The following is a 20,939-nucleotide window of genomic DNA, read 5'->3' as shown; positions in this document are numbered from 1 at the left end:
TCATTAAATATTTTGGCTACATAAACACATCTTCGTGCCGTACCGTACCGAGTACGTGAAAGAGGAACAACAAAACGAGGTTGCGAACGCACAAATCTAACAGGCTTGTTTTCAACCTTAAAATCAGACTCCCAAAAGTGAGTGGTTACTACAGTTTGTACAACAAGACTATCAAATGAAGGCAAGTACAACGCTTTGAAAATGTCTGTAGAATTGTACATAGGAGAACCATAAGCTATAGATTTTAATATGTTTTTCAGGACAGAATCAACTCGAGTTTTCCAACGTGAAGAACAGCTACCAAAAATGGTAATGCCATATCTTAAAACACTATATGCGAGAGCATGCGCGATACTTTTCTTAACATGCATGGGAACAAAAGTTTTCATATTAAATAGTACACACGCCACCTTACGAAGCTTACCACAAACATACGATAAATGGTGTTGTCACGTCAATGCACAGTCAAAAAAAATTCCTAAATACTTGACATATTCAACATATTCAACCACATTACATTGGCAAGGATGGTGATGGTCATGTAAATATACAGGAATATTGATCAATGTAGTTTTCAATGGATTTCGAAAGCAAATCATTTTAGTTTTGTTGGAATTTATAGTAATGCGATTTTGAGAAAACCAACGTACCGCGTTATTTATGTCACTTTGTAAAACATTTACCGCTCTTCCATAGTTGAGATGCTTTGAAAGTAAAACTGTGTCATCGGCGTACTGAAAGACTTTACATTTAGCAATTGCCGAAGGAAAATCATTCATGTAAAGATTGAAGAGGAGTGGAGATAAAATTGAACCCTGTGGTATACCGGTTAATAAAGGCAAAGGAGTGCTGAATTCTGAATGGTTATCCGTAGCAACAACCTGAAATCGACCGCATAGATATTGATTTAGTAGATCGTAAAACGGCCCCCGGAAACCTAATAAGTATAGTTTGCGTAACAATATTTTATGGCAAACAGAGTCAAACGCTTTTGTTATATCTAAAAATAAAGCACAGGCGAAGATATTGCATTCAAAAGCGGAGTACAGTTCGTCCGCAAATTCTTCCAACAGTGTAATAGTTCCACGTCCGGCAACGAACCCAAACTGCCGAGGTGAAATTACGAAAAATTTTTCAAGAAAGGAGGACATCGTTACCAGAAGAAATTTTTCTAATATTTGAGACAGGATGGGCAGTATACACTCTTAATCTGGTTCCACGTAAGATCCACTTAGTAACTGGAACTTTTTTGCAAAAAAGTTCCAGTTATATAATTGGAACCGTGTTCCACATATCCTGAAAATTAAGTGGAACAGTGCACCGCATATTTTTGCAACTAAATTATGTGGATCGGTGTTCCAAATAAAAGTATGCGGATCACTTCCAAATAAAAGGGTAGTTTAAGTTACTGGAACATTGATCCATGTAAAATGATTATGGAATTTATCCGGTGCGCCGTTCCAGGTACCTTCAGACCAGCTGTTTATATAAAACGGTGTTTCTATAGGCATTGGGAAGCTGTCTATGGGACTCCACTTTTCCGATATTTCTGCTTTCCTGTCGGTATACACCGAGGTCATAATCCAGGCTGGCGGATGCATTGGTATCAGCAGGAAACCGCAAGCACCATTTTAACACAGCCTTGATATATGACCCGCAGTGATACCAACAATTGGTAAGCAGAAACCACCGCAGCAGTGTGGTCCCTGACAGTTCCCAACAGTTGCCTATCGGAGCACAGTTCTATATAAAAGTTGGTCTGAGGCACCTAGAGCGGCACACAGTCTTTGGCTTCACCCGCAGAATCCTGTTCTGGGTTTCAGCTGCATGTAAACGAAACAATATACTTGCATTAAAATCCGCACGAAACAAACTATTATGACTCATACACTGCTTTTCAACATACTATACAACTTTATTGGGTGTTAGTATTCGTACACTTCAGATTTGAATAGCTGTCTATTTTAAATTGCACAGAAAATGACCAACGTACAAGCAATAAATACCATAACGATAACACTAGGATCCAAGTGGCATTTTCACATATTCACTTGTACTAAAAAACATGGTTAATAAAGACGGTATTAAGGTCAACTGCTTCACAAATAAATAGACATCTGCGTCTACCGCGGCACTGACACAGACATTATACAACAGTGAGCATCAAATATGCTTTCTTATCGGATAAACCAAGGTAATTCAAAGGCGGAATTACTCATTGCGCTTGCCATACTACGTTTACGCATAGCTGTTTGGGAAAATGCAGTTTGCTATTAAATTGTAGGGAAAGGCCTAAAAACAAGCCATACACGGTTGTATTATCACAAACCTACAACAGTGCAGTGCAAGAGTTTAGGAAAACGCTCGAGCCAAGATTAACGATAAAACATTTTGACACGAGAGGACACATGCGGCAGTATGCCACAATTAAAAGATGATTATTAAAGATAGTAGTTTCCTGACACCAGACGTAAGTGTAACATCAAGCTATTTGTAGGCAAAATAGACTTTATGAGCGTCTTAAAAAGGCCTTTGACTTAAGGCACGTTACTTGACCAAACAATTTGTAGTTGTTTAAAATAATTCATCCCAGGAAATCTCACAAAAGCCAGCGTGAATCTTATATAATTTTGCAAACCAGGTAGCCGGAAGCATGTTACACATATTAAAATTTAACAAGCAGACTAATTATATACGTCATCGATTCAAGCGGGATCAAGTCAGACATCCTTAAGAAGCAAACAAGCCAGCGTTGAATCATACAGGGGACCAGTTTTACAAAGCAAACTTGAAAGCATTTTTTCCGGCTTCAACGTTTTACCTTAGGTAAAATTCACAGTTGCGTGCTATAAAAACCCTCCCGTCTTGCTGTCAGTGTAATTGTGACCAAAGCCCTGCTTCTGCCAAGCAAGAAATGCAACTTTGTTCAAAGGAGAAGACTTGTTCAAGCCAAATACGCACATTTTAAATTCTTCTACGGCATGGGTGTCAGCTCACTTACAGTACTAAAATTTATCAATGAAGGCGGAAGCCATCTCCGTAAATAAGCACTGTCACTTTTGCATCACCAGCAGCACTGCCACGAAAAAAAAAATCTCATGAGCTACACTTGAATAATAGGACGTTAGAATGCGGTGCCATGAACTACATTAACACCCACTATAGATTCAAAGACAGCCTGCGCATTGTGCCAATGATGAAAAATAAGGCACGACTTCAGTGTTCAGTTGACATGAAACTTGCATGTGCCAGTAACTTAAACCTCTTCATCTGATTTCACGCCCTTCATGCCTTTCATCTGACCTCCTTCATGCCTTTCAAGAGATACTTTAACCTCTACCAATAATTTAAAATCCCAAGTAGAGCTGAACACTTCAAGTATTTCAACAGAGACTCCAACTTAAATGACACCAGGCCACTGTCAAATTTCTCATGCTTTCCAAGAACTCCCTGCAAAAGTCCCAAGAACTCTTCAAAGGCACACAACCATAAGAACATGATGACACGATGAAAAAGATGACATATGCGGCGAAGAGGATGACCACATCCTGAAGTGACAATGCAGGCGGCGAATCCGTGATGTGTTTCTTGCGAGCAATATTGATGGCGCCAGTCCCTTCTCTCAGAATAACCGGGCCTCGAAAAGACTTACTGCTCACCCCATGTACCTTCAAGGAAACAAGAATATTTTGTTACATGGTCGCTTTAAATGAGTGAGTTGCTTAGGCCCTTTTATAAGACAGTAATTGATTTAAAATCAGTGATTTCTTGGGTTTTTTCTGGAAGTGCTGCTAAAAGGTGAAAGTGCGCTAAACAATATCACCACAGACAATCAATGAAATTGCCCTGATTCTGGAAAGTATCCCACCTTGCTGCCTCGGTATCCTGAATATAAGGTTTTTTATCCTTGAGAGATTTCGTTTAATAATCAAATGATAATTACTATAATCACCTTTTGGCATTATATTTTACACACCTTCTCTTTGCAAAAAATGTTCTCTGTACTGTATCATGTGCTCCCTAGAATGCTGTAGTGAGGCTGGCTTAATATAACTTAAAGCTAAACGATGTGTCTACCGCAAAGAAATAAATGGCCAGTCACAGGAAATCATAAATATCGCACTGTGGCAGAAATTTTTTGGGGAATTAATTCCACCTAAAATATTTGCCTCTCGATATGTATTACCTCCATGGTTCGTAGTGGTATGAGGCAGAAGTTGAGCTGACTAATGCTGAACTAGGCTGTTGCACAATTTTCTTATAAATCACAACTATAGCACATTTTCTTGCAGACGACACTTTCTGTGCTCTAAACAATTCCCTTAAAAAACAATTACCCCTTATTTAACCACCTGTCAAAATCCAATGCAAGCATTACTCATGCTACGGCTGTATTTGGGAGTATTATTGGTGCTACGGGCGTATTAAACGCGGGAAATTTAAATCGTCAGTTGCCACCGTATTGTTGTAGCAGCAACCACGTTGGGCGTGTCCGTGGTGCTGGCAAATCACAGCAACAACTCTGAAGGCGTAAGAGCTAAATATTTACAAAACTTAAATACAAAATAGTGGTTTTTTTTTGGCCAGTGTTGGAGCATCCGTAATAGGCGGAATGTGAACACAATGGCCAATATTGGCGTTCACGATAACTTGTTAACACTGAGATTTTATTAGGATGAACAGCCCCAGAAATTGAGTCCCGCAAAAACAAAATGCCAGCTTACCCAACCAAAATTAAGACCCGGGTGTTTCTGCCAGGGACGTCTCAAAGTGCACTTCCAGGAAAGCTTCGCTAACGTGTTCCGAAAAGCTCCTACTGTCACCTTGAGCCACAGGCCAAGCTGTCACTGAAAAGAAGTTCAAGTTTAAAACCATTAGTTACAAAGAAACTACCTAAAAACGCGCCATGAAAGACCAAAAAATGGCAGTGCGTACTTACTTGTAGAATGCAATGATTTCATCCCGTGCAAGAGCTTTAATGTGTTGCCTTCTGATGATACACTTCCAAAGAAGGGGTCCAAATACAATTAAAATGGCCATATGCATTCCTTGTAGAGCTGTTTTAGGTCTATCTTCGCCCTATTGCCTAGAAAATAAACAGTACAAAAATATCAGAGAATAAATTTATGCCTTGCTTTACCCAGGGAGCACGAAAAAATTTTGAACAATGTCTGATTCGTTCCACGCAAGTCAAATACCTTTTTTACAGCGGAAGCCCTGGTAATCTTTTCTTGCTAAACAATTTGAGATATAAAAATATTTGAACATACTTTGAGCTCACCTTGTCCTTGACGTTGAATGACAAGCATCGGAACTTCCAGTAAGCAAATAAACAACTGCTTTAATTGGACTAAACGCTGTGCATACAAATTCACATCTTCTTCCGTCGCGTTCCTTTTTGCCTCTGCCCGTCCGTCCTACACTTCCCTCGCTCTCGGCCAGGGCTCAGAGTCCGATCGCCGCCGGGCGGCGGGCTCTCCCTCTCTCTCTGGGTCATGGGGCCCGATTTGGGGGCTGTGCGCGAGACGTTGTGTTTAGGCGACGGGCCATGTTTTCAGCTGGTCGGAGGCCCCTATTTGGGGGCCGCTTTCGATGTCTTGCGCGGGAACTCCAGGGGCCGTATGCTCAAGATTGTCTGGCGCTTCGTTCGCGACACATTCCCCCCCGAAATGACGATGTCATTTCTCTCAGTCTCTCATCTCGAAAGGGTAGAGCACTTGGATGGGGCGCCTGACTGTCGATCCCCCGGATACCCGCACCGTACAGGATCGCACTTTTCCGTCGCGGCCAGGGAAGGTGTGCTCAACCCGTCCCATTTTCCAAAGTTGTCTGGGCTGCAGGGACTCTTTCAGTAGCACCAAGTCCCCACTCTTCAGGTCCCTCGGTGTTCCTCGGTGAATTTTAGATCCCTGCAGTTCGTTCAGGTATTCTGATGCCCACCTCTTCCAGAAGTCGCTTAGCAGTTTGCTTCGACTGGTCAGCATTTGTTGTAGGTTGCCGCAAGACACTTCGGCGATCTCCTTGCGCTGTAGTCCTGGTAAAGATGTTAGCCGTTTTCCGGTCAAGAAGAAAGCCGGACAGAGGGCATCAGGCTCAGATGGTTCGGTGTAGACGTGGGTCAATGGGCGGGAATTGAGCATGGCTTCCACTTCACTCAGCGTTGTCGTGAGTTGCTCGAAGGTGAGGTAACTAGTACCCAACGTCTTCTTTAGGGCTTGTTTAGTCAGGCCAACCAGGCGCTCGTAGAATCCACCCCACCACGGTGCACGCTCCACGATGAATTTCCATTCAACACGGGTGTTCGCGATAAAGCTCCTCACATCGTCGTTTCGTATGACCCTCCATAGCATAGCTAGGTCCTTGCTGGTTTTCTTGAAGGTGAGGGCGTTGTCACTGTAAACGGTACTTGGTACACCGCGGCGGGCAATGAATCGTCTAAAGGCGAGAAGAAAGGAGACCGCTGACATATCGTTGACCAACTCAAGATGTACTGCTCGCGTGACACCGCAGGTGAACAGCGCAATGTAGCACTTTGTCGTAGTGGCACCCTTGACCAGCAGTGGCCCTGCGAAATCAACACCTGTCACCTCGAAGGGAGCTGCCTCAGAGATGCGATCGGCTGGAAGCGGCGCGGTAGCCTGAGTGGCCGGCCGTGAGCTAAAGCGCTGGCATGTTATGCATTCCCTCAGTGTCCTCTTAACGAGTGGCCTCGCTCCAACCACCCAGTACCTTTCTCTGAGCTGCGCCAACGTATCACGGATGCCTCCGTGAAGCACTTGACGGTGGCACTGGACGACCATCTGTTTTGCGAGGCAGCTCTGTTTAGGCAGTATAATAGGGTGCTTTGCGTTGTAGTCGAGTTGACTTCGTTGTAGTCTTCCATCGACTCTGAGAAGACCATTGTCATCCATCATAAGGGACACGTTCTTTAAGGGTGAGTCTGTAGGCATTTTTCTTCGGTTTTTGAGAGAATCGATTTCTCTTGGGAATCCTTTTCTTTGTTCTTGAAGGACCCAGTACTGTTCAGCCCGGTCCAACTCTTGTGCTGTCAGTGGTCCAGGTTCGTTATTTTCTCTCTTGGCTTTGCCAACAAAACGAAGCACCCATGCAGTGATTCTCAGTATCCTCGTTAACGAACTGTAGTTCCGCGCGTCAATAATGGCCTCTGTAGTCGGTGGTGATGACGTCGTCGGTAATACATTCGCTTGCTTTTTCTGCTCAAGCTCTGAGTCACTGAACAAAAAGTCGAGAACATCATGAGGCCACTCGCTCTCCCCTAGGCATATCCAGGACGGCCCTGCCCACCACAGTTTTGTCGTTTTCAAATGGGCCACCGGCAGCCCGCGAGTCAGGAGATCCGCTGGGTTGTCCTTTCCAGGGCAGTGCCTCCATGAAAGATCGCCGGTCAGTCTTTGGATCTCGACGACTCGGTTGCGCACAAACTGCTGCCAGCGGTCCGCGTTCCCAAAAATCCAGTGTAAGGCAATGGTGGAATCTGTCCACAGGTAGGCCGTTGCCGGTCGCTCGTCCAGAGTGTTAAGGATGTAGCGGCACAACCTGGCTGCGAGAAGACACGCCATCAGTTCCAGTCGCGCCAGGGTCAACTCTTTCACTGGGGCAACACGTGATTTGCTCATCACGATGGTTGACATGGTACCTTCGTCGTTAGTGACTGTGATGTAAGCCACTGCTCCGTAGGCGGCTGGGCTGGCATCTGCGAAGACATGTAATGATACCGATGTTTGTTGTCCTGAGATGTCCGCTCCGTAAAACCGCGGCACCTGGATTTCAGGGAGGTGTCGTAGTTCTTGGATCCACACGTCCCAAGCGTCAGCAATGGCACTCGGCAAAGGGTCGTCCCACTGGATACACTGGCGCCACAGCTGCTGGAAGAGTATCTTGGCACGTACGATGAAGGGTGACAACCAGCCAAGCGGGTCGAATATCCGTGCCGTTGTTTGCAGCATTGAACGCTTAGTGCTGCACCCAGATATGGCGTTGTCCAAGCAAGGCGAAAATGCAAGTACGTCCGTTATTGGATCCCACGTCAGTCCCAGGACCTTCAGCACACCGGACAGATACCCGAGCGGCTTAGATCCACGAGAATCTTCTTCAAACTGCGAACGAAGCCTTTCGTTGTTGGATGACCATTTGTGGAGCTTCATGGAGGCGTCAGTGAACATCTCGTTAGCCTCGTTGTAGAGTTTCAAGGCCGCTTCCTCGTCGTTGGCTCCCGTTAGGAGGTCATCCACATAGAGGCTGCGTCTCAATTGATGTGCAGTGAGGGGAAACTGCTCCTCGCAGCCACTCAGGTGGTGCTGTAAAGTGGCCGACAAGAGAAACGGGCTTGCCGTCGTCCCAAATGGAACACGTGTCATTCTCCAAGTGTCAACCGGAGGCATCGTGTTGCCAGGCTGGGGTGTCTCACGGAACCACATAAATCGGAGGGCATTTCTGTCGTCCTTCCTGACGCCTATTTGCAGGAAAGCTTGTTCAATATCCGCGACGAGAGCTATTCGATGTCTGCGGAAGTTGAGTAGCAGTCCGACAAGGTCGGCCGTCAAGTTCGGCCCAGTCTCTAGGTTTTCGTTGAGGGACTTCGAGTTCTTGTGGTGTGATGAGGCATCAAATACTATTCGGAGTTTTCTGGACTCACGAATCACTGCCTGGTGTGGCATATAGTAGACGTTCTGCCCATCGTCCACTTCTCCTTCGACGCGTTCTACAATGCCTTGAGCAATGTATTGTCTGATGACCGCATCATATTCTTCAAGCAGTTCTGGCGACTTCAAGAGCCTGTTTGTTAACTGCTGCAGCCTTTTCGTAGCGATTTCCTTGTTGTCGTCAAGAGATATCTCCGTTTTCCAAGGCAGTGCCACTTCGTACCGGCCGTCGACCTTCGTTAATGTCTGTTCGAAGACCTCCATCGCAGCGCATTCGTCTGGCTTGCATTCTTCCTTGTCAGTGATTCCGATGGATTCCAAGGTCCAAAATTTGCTCAGGACATCTGCCGTCTTGTCTTCAACGACCGATGTCCGCAAAGTAACAATCTCAGTACACTGGTTTTGCTGAGATGTCCCTTCTATTGGACCCTGCACGCTCCAACCGAACACCGTCTCAACAGCCCTCAGACTTTCGCCGAGTTTTCTCGTTCGGCCAGTTGTGAGGCCCCAGATGTACTCGGAGCCGATGAGTAAACCAATGTCCTCAGGAGCGTCGCCGTTGGCGAGGTCGGCGATGTCGCAGTCAAGGTGTCCAAGCTGATGCGCGACTGACTGTGGCGGAGCCGGTATTTTATGGTCGCAAATGACGTCGGTTTCTAGCACCTCCAACTTGAACCGGCGTCCCTGTTTTGTGTTCAGCGTCACCGCTACTCGCTGGAACATCTTTTCTTCTTGACGACCGCCGAACACGCCAACTGTCAATCTTTCGTTTCCCACGACTTGACATCCGAGCCTTTTCGATGTGGCAGACGTTATAAACGAGCGTTGGCTTCCTCCATCAAAGAGCGTGCGGATTTCAGCGTTGTAAGTTTCTCCGCTGCACATAACCTTCGCTGTTGGAAGCAAGACGACCGTCGTCTTAGCTGCAGGCACCCCATCATGGGTTACGGTTCCTAGGCTCACGTGCGAGTTGTTGACAGGCTCCGTTGATTCGAGCGACTTTCTCGCTGTATACGTTGGATCGCACATGGTGGTGGCATGCTTCTTGTTGCATTTCATGCATTTTACGTTCACACGGCATGCGCGTGCTTGGTGCTTCCCCGTCGTGCAACGAAAGCATCGTCCGGCAGAAAGCAACATCCTCTTCTTTTCCTCGATAGACTTTCCAGAGCTGCAGTTCTGGGTGGAATGCGCGTTGTCGTCGCAGAAAAAGCAGCATTCTTGACGTGCACTCTGGGTCAACGTTGAAATGGAGGATGCATGCCTCTGAGGTCGCTGTTCAGGTTGTTTCTGGCGATCTTTTTGCTCATGCTTCACTTCCTGCCTTACGTCCATGCGACGGAGAGCAGCCAGGTTCTCCCGACTTTCCACTTCTACTCTCAAAAAGTCCAGAAGCCGACAAAAAGACGTCACGGTACCTTTTTGCGAGTCAGTGGTAGTCTCGGGCACACCCTCAGTGTGAGGCGTTTGTCGGCTGTAGTGGTCGTCGTTCGATGTATCGAGGACGCGTTTCCGACTATAATCGAGCAGTAGGTCCCCTGGCAACGCCCTCTGTGCGATGGGTAGCAACATAGAACTGAAGGTCTCCAGCTTGCGCCCGAGTGTCTCCAGGCCTCTGATGTGGGCTGCCAGGGTGTCGTGCAGTCGACGCAGTCCGCGCACATCTTCCGACGACCGAACAGGCTTCAAATCAATCAGCTTTTTGAAGTGCTCTTGTATGAGGAGTTCCTCGTTTCCGAATCGTTTTTTTAGTAGTTGCACGGCATCGTTGTAGCAACGAGCTGTCGGTGGAAGTCCAGCGATGGCGGTGGCAGCATCTCCAGTGACGGACGCCCTGAGGAAGTTGTACTTGTCGATAGATGAAAGGTCTTCATTTTTGTCGACAACCTCCTCGAAGAGCTCCCAAAAGTGCTGCCACTCGTTGCTTCGCCCGCTGAACTTGATCAGCTCCAGTTTTGGCAACTTGATCTTAGACCGTTGCGTTTGCTCTGTGCTGACCACCTCGTTGATGACCGTTGATGGGGCAGCACTCGGCACTGAGTCGCCGTCTATGCGTTGCTGGAGTCTTGTGAGGCACGATAAGATGCGGTCGTTGTAGTCCAGCACCTGCGCGCACTCGTCCTCGAAGTCTTCATCTGGCACGAGCGTCTCGATTTTGTTGTCGAGGGTCTCCAGGTTTTTCGTTACTTTTTTCAGCCGAGTGTGCAGAACTGCAGCTTCGCTTCCTGGGAGGTCCCTCTGCATAGCATCTTGGCACTCGTTCAATATCCGGGTGACTTGAGAGCGGAGAGCGGCACGTTTTTTGAGGCAGCGTTCCATGGCGTTGAGCTTACCGGAAGGTCCGATGTCGTTCGTTGGCGGAGCGTCCAAATCGTTGTGGAGACACGCAGTCTATTGAAGCCAATAATTGGACGACTCCCGGGTTTCGGCACCAAAGTTTTTGTCCTTGACGTTGAATGACAAGCATCGGAACTTCCAGTAAGCAAATAAACAACTGCTTTAATTGGACTAAACGCTGTGCATACAAATTCACATCTTCTTCCGTCGCGTTCCTTTTTGCCTCTGCCCGTCCGTCCTACACTTCCCTCGCTCTCGGCCAGGGCTCAGAGTCCGATCGCCGCCGGGCGGCGGGCTCTCCCTCTCTCTCTGGGTCATGGGGCCCGATTTGGGGGCTGTGCGCGAGACGTTGTGTTTAGGCGACGGGCCATGTTTTCAGCTGGTCGGAGGCCCCTATTTGGGGGCCGCTTTCGATGTCTTGCGCGGGAACTCCTGGGGCCGTATGCTCAAGATTGTCTGGCGCTTCGTTCGCGACACACCTGTTGTTGGTCTATGCGAACTGGTGAATATCTGCACAATATGCACGACTCAAAAGGTACTCTTTTGTGGCTTATGAGCTCCACAGGGCATTCATAATCCGCCACACTCTCCCCGGCGACCCTTCAGAATGCCGAAGATGTCTTCAGCCAGTAAATGCCACAGCCATGACTTCGCAGGAGCATGTAAAGAATGGAAATAATTTGTTTTCATTTTTTTTGCAGAGGAACAAAAACATTTGTCACAACCTATCAGTGGAGGGCCAAATGTCTCCACAGTCAACCACAGACTCTTTCTGAACAGGTCATAGAGTATGAATACAGAATGTAGCAATCTGCTTTGGAGTATAATTTATACGTTGAAAGGAGAACAAAAATGGATTAATGTCTGGTGCACATCATGATTCAACAACTTTGCACCTGAGCGTTTCGAAAATTATTCCAACTCTCTAGCTGCCACTGACATTGATAGCATAAAATGGCAGGAATGAATTATTTTTAAACTTACTTTGTAACGTTAAAACTTCTAATAGTCCACACGTGAGCTTTATGGCTAATTATTCTGAGGTCTCAGGTTACCACTGACATTGACAGCATAGAAACGGCACCACACTTTCTGCGTGTTCCCACCTGCCTTCCCCTCCACAAAAGGAACGTTTTGTCACTACGCTACTGCTCAGACAACCACTTTCCCTTGCATTTCACTACACGTCAGGGAGCCAACTTAAGTTGACTAGTGTAAATAGAACATCTGAATTCATCGAAGGCATTGGAAGGAACCGGGAATAACAACACACACAGCACAGATAACCGTAAGCAGTGCTGCCGCTAACGCCTTGAACGCACATTAACATTAGGCGGAATAGCGGGATTAGCACAGTAAATTTATAGATCTCAGCAGACCAACACAACGCAATTAACACGAAAGTTTGAAAATACCGATAAGTCTAAAGACAGACGTTACAAGTTGTTCAGTGCGTGCGCGCGAGACAATAGCGAGCGACTAACCCGAGAAGATTTAGTACCGCTGACAGGTACAGCAACCGTCAATATACAACTAAGCAACACCACACCGTAAGGGAACATGCAGACTCGAGAAATGCACGCAGCTGCAACTTTCTAAATAGCCCTAGCAAAAGTACGCAGTCAGAAATGCAAGCCTACTCGGACCCACAAACACGCAGAAAACGTTTCTTGAACACGAACAACAGGCAGCGGAGCGGCATGTTTATCGGACGCAGTGATGAACAAGTCAATGAACAACAACCGTTACCAGAACATAAATAAGCAGCACTGACCTTTTTTGAGCCTCCTGGCAAAACTACATTTCGTCGAACAGTAAATACAGCCCGAGGATATAAAGAAGTCCGCAGTTTCACGCCACAACCAAACTGCCATAACGGTTCCCGCCACTGTGATTGCAATGCCCTTAGTACATCAGGCGCATAACGCGAGCGATCGAGAAAACCACTGTAGAACGCCACTTGTGGCGCTGCAGGCAGAAGAACGTAAAACTAGCGCAGTCAACGCTGAGAGATAGGGGCGCTGCTGTCGTTTAAATGGTTGACGCAGTCCTGTTTTTCACTCATCGTCGTTGTACCCGTTGCCTTCCCACTATACAATGCATCAACGCAAACGGCGTGGCCTTGCGGCTGCCGACGCATGCGCACGGCATGCCGCACAGAAGTGGCGGTCGTTTCCTAATGGTTTCGGCACTTTTCCTTCCTCCGTAGCTTGGGCGATGCACGCCGTGGCCAGTGACCAGTCCGCGGAAGAGATCACAAACTCGGCACCCTTTATCGCTTTTATTTGCTTAGGAAAATGGGAGTAGGCCTCTAAGCGGACGTCTACGCGGCTCTGAGGCTGGAACAAAGAGCTCAGATATTAGCCAATTTAACACGTTAGTTGGGCTGAAGTTGTTTCTCACCGCGGGCCGTGAGTGCGTGCAGTATGTGTGCATAAACTTTGATGACAGCATTACTTCGTTGTTTGCAGTGAAAACAAAACGGCGCTTCTTTATTGACTGCGTTCTCCTGACAACAAGCCTTTCCAATACCAATATTATATACTGCGACGCTCTTTGTACCCACGTTATAGAAAACTACTTCCGTATAGTGAATTCAGTGTGACATAGCTAATTAGCGAGTAATAATACATCTGCCCGTTTTCCAGCAGTTTTTCTTCATGAACACCAATAGTGCAGGAAAACAGCAACGGGGGGACCAGCAGGAGACGGCAGGTCATTCGGTGAACTTGAATTACTATGGCAAGTAACAACATTAGGGTAACACTGCGGATTTCCCGATACTGCAATGAATAATTTGAAATAAGAATGCCATTTAAGTATAAATATAGAATGTAAGGCAGATGCCACGGGGTAGATTTAGTTCTCCAGGTTTTGAGTCGTTCTCCTTCTGCAAAGAATTTTTCGTTTTTGCTTGTGAAAATTAACAGCCGAGACGAGACAAAATACAAAAACGAACTTCTAAGCATATAACTACATGCGTAGCATGATGTGTGCGGTGTAAAATGTGACGCAGTCGGTTACCATTATGTATGCACCCCATCACAACATAAGTAACGTGGACTAAGTACCATTGAGCGCGTACTACACCACAGCGATATGATGACTGAGCGTTGAACAAAAACTGCCGTTTCTGCGAAGCTTTGTAAACCAGATGCATAACATGTAATAGCCTCAACAAGTATTTCGTTATGAAGGTGCTCACAAAAGCACCACGAATTCTTCAGCGCTATAGCAGCTATGGCTTTTGCCCGAACGGCAGACGGGGAAAGGGAAGACGTTTAGCCCTTCTCAAATTGAAGTCACTGGTGATTTTGTACTTGACGCCTCAAATTAGAAAGATACGATGTTCACGAAAGCGGTTTGGGTGCCGCAGAACACCCGGAAATGGGTTCCTGCAATTTCTTCTTTTGCCTAAGATATCCTCCTCTCGACATTTTTAATGCTTTGTACGACATTGACAAAAAGTGGGATTTCGTTTTCTGTCAAAAGACATCACTAAAACTACAGCTTAGCCGTATTATGAAAGTTAACTGCTGCAAGGCAGTTTCATAGATGTCGGCGAAGTTCATTAAATTTTATGTGCGGTGCGCGCGTGTAAATTAAACGCGCACCTGCATCTTGGGTCAAGAAGCACCTAATATATATGCGGGTCACTGTTCCAGTTGATGCATGAAAGAGTGCATACTTCACTGCCATGCACGAGTTATGTGGAACAAGACACGAGCAAAAAATATACAAACGCACTCTCCCCAACCGTTTACTGGGACATAAGTGGAACAGTAACCGGAACCGCCGACATCGCATGACCCCATTTCTTCGGTTCCAGATAAAAACCACGAACATAAAGAAAACAAGCTGACGGTTCCAGATAAGATCCACCTATATGCTTCGTTCCAGTTATTCTTTCGTTTGGATCCACATAAAATATATGGATCACCCTTTTTAACTGGAACTTATATGGAACCAGATTAAGAGTGTAGAAATGGGCCTATATGAGTTTACATTATCTTTCGGACCTGCTTTGTGGAGAGGACGTACAATAGCAGTTTTTAATGCCATGGGAATATCTGCACCGTTTATGAAGCCATTTAAAATGAAAAGAACGACATCTGCTAAAGGCTCGAAATTTCTACGAAGTGTATCAATAGACATACCGTCCAAACCGGCAGGCTTATTCGAACGAAAAAATAATAAAATAATAATAATAATAATAATAATAATAATAATAATAATAATAATAATAATAATAATAATAATAATAATAATAATAATCAATCAATCAATCAATCAATCATGTTTATTTACGTGCCCAGGAACAGCCAGAGGCCTGGGTGCTGGCGCACGGATAGTTACATGAAAACAAAATACAAGAAACATATTGAAAGAAATAAACAAGCGACAACACACACAAATTGAAGTAGCGAAAATTACAGAAATAAAGCACAGGCGGAGCCTGGGTACAGGTAAAAAAGAAAAAGAAGATGCCTTTGTGGCTCAGCTTATTGTAATGAATACACAACAAGCAGAGAACAAAGTTTAACAGTAAGACGACAAGAACAATGACAAAGTATAGAGACAAATGATAAGACAACCATGATAAGTAAACAGTTTCAAAAACAGGCAACTATAGTGGTTAAACAGAACCACAGAGAAACCAAATTTCAGCAATAAAAAAAAGAAAAACGAACGACAGAGATATCATAGATGTTTAACATACTGTGTTCAACAAAGCAGTACGGTAAATTGTAAAGGAGCTTTGAAAGATGTCAAGGCGTTCAGAGAAGCGGTTGTAGCAATTCTGTATTCTGCGCACAGGAGAATGATTGGAGTTGCGCGCAGCGGTCAAGAAAGGGCGATGCGACCTGGTGGGCCTCTGTGGAACACTAAACTCTAAACAGTTAAGCAGGTCTGCGCAAGAAAGGTCACCATGAACAATTTTGTGAAGAAATGTAAGGTCTGCACGCATACGTCTGCAGGTCAACGAAGGAATGGAAGGAACTATGGGTAAGTCAGAATCAGGACCCGAACTGTGATTGTGATGACGGTGCTTAAATATGGATAAAAACTTCTTCTGCACACGTTCTATTAATTCACTACTAGATTTGGAGATGCCGTTCCAGGCAACAGAAGCATATTCTAACTGGGGGATACATATTGCCAGAGTCTTTCAATGTTTTACTGGTCACGAAACTTCGGCGCTCGTTTCATATAGGGACCGCGCGCGCCGCTACAGGCGCCACCGCCGCACGAAGGTCATCCAGCCGCCGCGCGTGCGGCGTATTGGCCAGCTCTTGGCGTGCAAACGCTTGCTGCTTTTGGTGTCTGCGCGCTGATTAAGTTTTTTTTCGTAGTAGTTAGCGATGAATAGTCCAGTCATTGTGTATATCACCTGCCTTCAATGGAGTTTTAGTTTTCGAAGCAAAATACCGTATACTTCGGCCGCGAACGGCAACGGCTTCTGCGTGCTCTGGCACAAGCGCTGCGCCGTCGTGTTTACGGATTTTTAAATCTATATTGCTCCTTTTCGTAAAGCAAAGCTGTAATTACCACGTATACGGCAGCTGTGTAGTCACGGAATGCTGCGGGCCTATCGATAATACAATAAAAAAACTGAAAGAAACCAAGTACGCGTCGTTCAGACTACGCTTAATGAATCCGTTGATTGCTCTGGAATGCACAGAACGCTAAAAGAGATATCCCTATAGTATTGTCGTTTCGATGAGTTGTTACATACGTGAGAACATCTAAAAACGCTGCAGAAACGCGAAGGATCAAAACGCGAAGAGATATATGTTGCACCATGTGTGTTTCTGCGTCCACGCTTTGCAATACTTGAAAAAAAAAAAAAAAAACAGGAAGCAAAAAAAGAACAATAAAACTGATTTTATCACACGCAACAAAAAATTTCAATGTTACGAAGGGAGACAAAAGAGCGTGGTCCAGCGTACAAAAATTTATTTTTTCGCGCGGCGATGTGCAGCACACGGAGAAAACAGAATATTTACACGTAGCCAAGAACGAAGTAAAGCTTTTCTGAACGCAGCGAGCTAGCGATCTCGTGCACTACAAAAGACTGGAATGAAACACAAACGTCGAAGAAGCAGTCCGCAGTGTGAGCCCTCATTCACAAAGCCGTTTCTCACCCCGTCACGTCACCGTCCCGTCACCGTCTTCCGTCATGGGCGCCGTTTTTCGACCGATTTCTCGCCGAAAACGGTGCGACGGTGACGGGAGGCCGAGCTCTACGTTTCCGTCACGTCAACGTGACGGGACCATGCCCCGCGCTAAACCAGCTATTCAGAAAACAAATTTTTAAGGCTAAATTTCACGAAAAGTGAGCCCAAACCATTTTCCTTACTTTTTAGATTAAAAACGCTCAAGTCTAGGCTAAACTGATCACTAGGCAGACGACCCTGTAATCGGACAGAAAGCTCCCGTGTAGATCCAGTCTGAACACTTCTCCGTTCCGTCAACGTCGCTTTTTGTTGACGTGACGGTGCCGTGACGGAGAAGGTGACGGCTGTGTGAATGAGGGCTGATGTGCACAGATGAACGTCGATAAAGTGAGTTGCGCGGCGTTTGCTATGCATGCATTACTCTCGGAACGTTATTAATTTCAGATCCATGGAAATGGGATCGAGAACATTGTCGAAGAAACAAAAAATCAAGTTAGCGACAAGGTGGCACCCTTTCCATATCAAACAATATTGCCTGACGGGACGTACGACAAACAGAGCCAATGGGCGCTCCGGTTGAAACGCCAGATAAGAAACCGGAATCGGCCACGTGCGGTTACAAAACAAAACGAATCTTCAGGGATAATTCGCGGAAATATGAAACGTAAAAGCACAAGGACGTCCCAAAGCTTTTTTACACGCGAGCCTGAGCGCAAGGTAATACAAGTTTGCAAACAGGTAATGGAGCACCGCTACAACCTGACTGATATGACAAAAATACGGCTTTAAGTTAGCCTTGTACAATTCTAAGTCCACGATGCTCTCAAAATAGTACATTGCTTTTTCCATTCTCACAAACAGTGCATTTCCACACACTGTCGCACATTTATAATCGAAGCTGAAATCTCCCTTTGCTTGCCTCGGAATGGCGCGCCTCCAATTCTCACGCAGCTGCCCATCGCTCGGTCAACAGAACAAGGAAACATTTTCTGTGGTATCGTTGTACAAGGAACGACATCCCGGGACGCAACACATGTTCGGCATCGTCGTTGCACTACTTGAGTCGCATCACAAGAGTGCGATATTCCCGTTACATTTTTTTCCCGCACAAAACAAACACAACTCGCCGCAGCTCCGCCGTTCTAGCCAGCGCAACGCCGCCCGAGGAGTGACCTCAGTGAGAGGGTGGCGCCACCGCGCGGCGGCCAAACGCAGCATATGAAGCTCTCCCATTGAGTTACGGAGCAGTTTCGTGACCAGTAAAGCATTGAAAGACTCTGATATTGCATTGTATAGCATTAGAAATGGATCTGGAGAAGAGAATTCCTTTGTAATCCGACACACATTTCCAAGACTTTGGAGCGCTCGCCGGGTGATGAGCCTAATATGAGAAGAAAAAGAGAGGGTACTGTCGAATAATAATAATAATAATAATAATAATAATAATAATAATAATAATAATAATAATAATAATAATAATAATAATAATAATAAATTTATTTTCAGTGCCCGGGAACGACGCTGACGTCTTAATGCTGATACACTAACGAACATAAGAAAAAGCATAAAATACCACGACGCACACGACACGGATCACTAAAAATACGCTACACTAATACAAGCACGAATAACGGTAATAACAATGATATCACCATGGACGGAAGAGTTAGAACTAAATAACGTGCTCGGTAAGTGAACACACAAACAATTAAAGGATAGTGAAGTACGAAGAAAATCTAATACAAATAAGAAGTTGAAGAAAATGCAATAGTATGGGAGGTAACGAGCCAACAAAGGTAGGTGGCATATCGAGATTATGTGTGCGAAGCAAGGCATATACCGTTAGCTACAAATAGCACTGCTCAGCCCTGCACGAAACTGTCTCAGGGAGTCATCGAAGACATGCAGTTTGTCACCAGGTAAGTTTTACAGGCGCTGGAGTCGGTGGACCGGCGAGTGACGACTACCACTTGCGTCAGTGTGGAATGGATACCGCGATCGCGTGCACTTCTGGGGAACTCGGAGCATAAGATGGGACAGAAGTCCCTGGCACGAACTGACTACGTGTAGTAGCTTGTCCAGAGGAATATCAGCTGGATCGCGCCTACAACTCACAGAAGAAGCTTAGGTTGCTGATGTTGACTAGAGGAAGAAACAGAACTGCGTCCTAGCCGCTGTTTATCTATTAATACGAATTTTTCTGCACCCTTTCAATATATTGATGGTTGTACTGGCAGGATCCATTCCATACAGCAGATGAGTATTGTAGTTGGGGGTGGGGGGGGATAATTGATGAATAAAGCCTTAAAAAAGGAACAGGAGAAGTGAAGTCCCTGGTAAACCTGCACACCGCACCGAGAGAGCGGAGTGCCCGCCCGACCATCTGTCGTTTATGGGGAGTGAAACTGATGGAACTGTCGCAGAGAGCGGAGTGCCCGCCCGACCATCTGTCGTTTATGGGGAGTGAAACTGATGGAACTGTCGCAGAGTATTCCAAGGTCTCTAACCTCGGAAACTTTTCGAAGACGCGCATTATTAAGAGTGTAAGAGAATAGGAACGGGTGAGTTTTCCGGCTGTAGGTGATCACTTTGGGTCTTCGAAGGGTTTAGAATGAATCCCTGCTCAACGCACCAGCGTGCGAAAGATGAGGTTCCGTCTTGAAGGGCGAGACAGTCCTCTGGACAATTAATTATTTTGTAAACCTTCACATCGCCAGCACACAAAAGGAAAAATTAGCTTTTAATAGAGGTAGATACGTCGTTAATGAAAAGAGAGAACAGAAGAGGGCCCAACACGAACCCCTGAGGTACGCCGCTGGTAGGACTGTAGCCGACAGATGTAATAATAATACTAATAATAATATGTATCCCGTTCTCCTTTCCATTGTCCTTTCTTTCTTCAGAGCAAACATTTGCAAACATTCCTCTTGACACCCGTCGAGCTCCGCTACGTACTGGGTAAAACGTCTGCGAATCGCTACGGGCCAGTTGCAGGCTGTCGCTAACGGCAACAACGCGCTTCGCCCCCTCTCGCAAAGCCGGCGGCGGCGACGGCGGGCTGTGTGTACACTTTCGGCGTGCACTGTTTTTCCTCTCGGCCTCGTCCTCTCCCCGGTGGTCGTTATCCCACGGAGGGCTCCTACGCGAGCAGGGCGTGCCGGCGATCGCTGCTTTGCACAAGAGTCACGTTCCGCCACTCACGCAAGTCCCCTCCTCCCCACCTTTCTTTCTCCTCCAGCTGCAGGGGTCTCGCCTGCGTTGTAGCTAACGGGTGCACTGTTGCACCGGAAGCGTAATGGAGCAGGAAAGGGGGAGCAGGCGCTCTGCTGCTGCTAAGCCGTCTTCCCAGAGGGTTACTGCTTGTGGACCGAGCTCGCGCGGGGCAGTCGAGCGAGCACTGCGGAGCATCCAGGGCACAGCGGGGTCAACTCTTCCGGGCGGGTCAACCAGCTACTTTATTTCCGCACGTACGTGCACACGCGACCCGGAAAGATGGGTCACATTAATCGATGCGTGCGAGAACCCCCAGGGGTGCGGCAGTTCGCGGGCGGCTCAAGTAGGGAAAACAGGGAAACAAGCAAACGGAAACGCAACAAGAGGGCGACTTAGTTTCCTTTCGTTGTGGCTTTTGCAGGGAGAACGCTGGAGCGATCGAGGTGTAAACATTGCGTAATTGCCGCGTCAGATTAAAGTCTGCAATGCACAGGCCTTGTTCTGTGTTTTTCCGACAAATTTGCGTGCACTTTTAACGATTGAAATG

At 46.3% G+C, this 20,939-nt stretch overlaps 1 protein-coding gene and 1 long non-coding RNA gene across 2 annotated transcripts in view; both read right to left on the bottom strand.

The window, feature by feature from the left end:
• Mrj (DnaJ heat shock protein family (Hsp40) member B6 mrj) overlaps nt 1-20,939 on the bottom strand; it is a 271,757-nt gene that overhangs the window by 213,978 nt on the left and 36,840 nt on the right. The window lies entirely within an intron of this gene.
• On the bottom strand, nt 1,721-13,127 carry LOC144169690 (uncharacterized). The gene is made up of 5 exons (XR_013322495.1): nt 12,775-13,127; nt 11,480-11,648; nt 4,940-5,086; nt 4,725-4,847; nt 1,721-3,668 (listed from the first exon to the last, which is right to left on the bottom strand). It is a non-coding gene; the product is annotated as an uncharacterized LOC144169690 (long non-coding RNA).

Source organism: Haemaphysalis longicornis, unplaced genomic scaffold, assembly GCF_048455015.1.
Source record: "Haemaphysalis longicornis isolate Haplotype H1 unplaced genomic scaffold, Haemaphysalis longicornis Haplotype H1 scaffold_2, whole genome shotgun sequence".
Lineage (NCBI taxonomy): Eukaryota > Metazoa > Arthropoda > Arachnida > Ixodida > Ixodidae > Haemaphysalis > Haemaphysalis longicornis.
This window is presented reverse-complemented; position numbering and strand designations above follow the sequence as displayed.